The sequence below is a fragment of the Sinocyclocheilus grahami genome, unplaced genomic scaffold, assembly GCF_001515645.1.
Source record: "Sinocyclocheilus grahami isolate Dianchi unplaced genomic scaffold, SAMN03320097.WGS_v1.1 scaffold1505.1, whole genome shotgun sequence".
Lineage (NCBI taxonomy): Eukaryota > Metazoa > Chordata > Actinopteri > Cypriniformes > Cyprinidae > Sinocyclocheilus > Sinocyclocheilus grahami.
Window position 1 is genome coordinate 9,974 of NW_015506684.1, and position 3,462 is coordinate 13,435.

Genomic DNA, 3,462 nt, shown 5'->3' on the forward strand with positions numbered 1-3,462 from the left:
GTGTGAGAGTGTGTGTGTGTGTGTGTGTGTGTGTGTGTGTGTGTCCGTCCCTCGACTGTGAGACCATCAGCTGTGTTTCACAGTCACACTCAAGACTGAACCAACTCAAACCCAGAACACACTCAGATTAATATTTCAGCTCCATGTATTAATATTAACATGTCATGTTATTATTTAAGTAGCCATGTAATAAGAGGAATAATGTCCAAGTCAGACAGTCATTATCATAAAACATGATGCATCATTCATGCAGTGAACGGTCACTACTTAATTTTTCTAGTGTGGGTAATTATGGGTAATGTAGTTCTGTGCAAATTAGGCTGTTAAACATGATTCTTTAGAAGCTGAAACCACACTGTGTCTACGGAAGCATCTATCATCATTTATGCTGGGCCTGTCGGGAAGGTTTATGCAATCTTTTTTTTATCTATTTCTCTGTGGAGGGAATGAATCAGATTTCTGTTTCTGAAACACGACTGAAGATTGATCAGCCGCTCTGAAGGCCTTTAACTGACCTCAAACAGACAAATCCAATCATTTCCCTTTACTGAATCTTCCTGAAAGAGGATAAAACATACTCTACCATTCAAAGGTTTGGAGTCATTGAGATAGCTGGGTTATCAAGTCAAGCATCACGTTTGTAGAAGTAATGTAATAATGTAATGCATTACATAAAGTACAGTTCCTCAAAACTCAACTAGACGGAAAACCAGGATCGGGTCTATTTCAAAAGAACTCGAGTTCAACAATTTAACAAAAACAACTTTTATAACTAAAGATCTTTTATTATGTGCCCCAGATTTATTTATAAAAAGTTTCTCCAGTCAGCGAAGAGACAGAATGAAAATATGTTGGTTAATATCATATAAACACTGATGATGATTTATTTATCTGATGAGCTCATAAAGATCATGGCGAGCTGTCAAACATTCTGTTCTGCTGAGAAGCGACAATGAGAAATTATGATCCAAAGCTTCATATTTGACTTAATTTTTCCCTAAACTCTACTTATGATGTTAGTCATGCAGCAAAAACAAACGCTTTCCATTTCTCTCAGTGTTTTCATAAACCAGCACTAAACCAGCATAAACCAGTCTAGACCTGTGTTTTTTCCTCCTCTAGGCGAGTAAACAGTTAAATCACTTCTCCCAAAAGCACTGTGATCTAGAGCTCGTGCTGAAACTCTGAAATATCAGAGAAACGCCGTGGATTTTTGGCAGCGCTTTTGGAAACAGAAATAATTCTGATTTGCACATTAGCTGTGAATCTCTCCCTTGCTTCAAACATCATTTACTTTCACTGACATCACACAAGATAAACTCTCAGAGGGCAGAAACGGGGATGTGAGAGATGATGATCCTTCAGATGATTTACAGGCTGCATATGGAATATAATAACAGAGCGTTTCATAAACATGCACTCATTGATGGCGCTGCTCATTTGAACAAACACACAATACATACCTCATGCATTGTACTTCTACACCAGTTTACTCAGTGTAGATCAGAGTAATAATAGTAAAATCAATAATGATAAAATAAGTAAATAAATACAGTATTTCCTGGACAGTAAGTTGCACCAAGTAAAATTTGCACTGTACAAATACAAACATAGATACATTGTATCAGTGTATTGGTCACATTGTATTTTTACATACAGTACAAAAATAATGCAAAATACCAGCAAATAAAATGAAATGTTTACAAACATTATAAACACTATGTATTTCAGTTCCCCTCACTCCACAATAAATCCTTTACATTTAACCAGAGCAGGAATGAAAAATGCATATTCACTATTATAAACAACACTATTATAAATGCCCAGACTAAATTAATTCATACTGTGTTTCTCTGTTTGAGAAATGCATTGTACAAATAAACCTGCGCTCATGTGTTTCTCTCATTCGACACCAATACTAATGTGTTGCTTGACATTAATTGCATTTTATACAGTAAGTCGCTTCGGACTAGAAGTCGCAGCATGATGAAAAAAGTGCAACTTATGTTCCAGAAAATACAGGAATAGTAAAATCTTTTGGTAATTGTACAGACAGCAGCTTGTGAGTTTGAATCTGATGTGATCTTCTCTTAACGTTATATTTCTTCTAAAGGAGATTTTCACAGCAGACGGCGATGTCCTCGATGTTTTAACGATATTTCGTAGTATTTTCAAGAGGTTTTGCTCTAATGAAGATCTCCTCGACCGAAACTCTCAGAAAGAAAGCTATCATATATAAGTCAGTGCATGAGTTCTTTGATCAAATATGTGACCCTGGAGCACAAAACCAGTCATAAGGGTCAATTTCTCGAAATTGAGATTTATGCATCATCTGAAAGCTGAATAAATAATCTTTCCATTGATGTGTGGTTTGTATTGATGTATGGTTTGTTAGGATCGGACAATATTTGAAAATCTGGAATCTGAGGGTGCAAAAAAATCTAAATATTGAGAAAATCATCTTTAAAGTTGTTCAAATGAAGTTCTTAGCAATGCATATTACTAATCAAACATTAAGTTTTGATATATTTACGGTAGGAAACTTACAAAATATCTTCATGGAACATGATCTTTACTTAATATCCTAATGATTTTTGGCATAAAAGAGAAATGTCTAATTGTGACTCATACAATGTATTGTTGGCTATTGCTACAAATATCCCCCAGCGACTTAACACTGCTTTTGTGCTGCAGGGACACATATTATGATTTGATGGTGTTTTGAGATCATACAGGTCTGTGGCGTGTGTTTTCTCACCGTATCTCCTGATTAAAGCTCATGGGTGACTCGGCTGGATCGCGTGTGCTCCGTCAGACACTGAAAAACAGCAGTGAACATCATTCACATCATCCCATCACACACGTCACATTCACTGGGCTCCGTTTAATTCATGTTACATTCACACTGTGAGCTCATTGTTAGCTGCATCAGCTGTTCTGAGTCCAGCAGAAGCACAGAATCAGTGAATATTCTGATGTCTTTCAGTAGGTTTACCTGTTGTCTGCAGCATCACTGAACACTCAGAGGGTTTTGAGAGCTGCGCTTGGGCACACAGGTGAGATGGGAATGAGATTAAAGCTCTGGTTCAGGATGATAACGGCTGCCGGAAACATCACACACAACTCCAATCATTCAGATTCACAGCACAAACACACAGATCAGCAGAGATCATGCTGTTCATTCGTCTGTCTGTGTTTAACATTCAGCAAACTGCACAGGTACACTACAATATTTACATACACAAATAAAGATACTATTGTAGTTTTTAATGTTTTAATTTTAGTAATTTTGTCATTTTTATTTATTATATTTTAAATTCTTATTTTAATTTGTCATTTTGTCATTATATTCATTTGATTTTTAATGTCAACAGTTTTTTATTTATTTTTTATTTCAGTTTTAGTTTATAAAAAAAATATAATTTTTAATGTAATTTCTTAAATAACTGTCATTTATGTGTG

The 3,462-nt window shown here is 35.5% G+C and overlaps 1 protein-coding gene across 1 annotated transcript in view; it reads right to left on the minus strand.

Moving 5' to 3' along the window:
* Nucleotides 1–3,042, minus strand: part of LOC107570781 (muscarinic acetylcholine receptor M3-like) — a gene marked incomplete at its 3' end in the record, with an annotated part of 5,980 nt that extends 2,938 nt beyond the window's left edge. Inside the window, exons 1-2 of the mRNA XM_016257039.1 lie at nt 2,996–3,042; nt 2,759–2,818 (exon numbers count right to left, since the gene is read on the minus strand). The remainder of the gene's footprint in view (nt 1–2,758; nt 2,819–2,995) is intronic.
* Nucleotides 3,043–3,462: the final 420 nt, after the last annotated feature.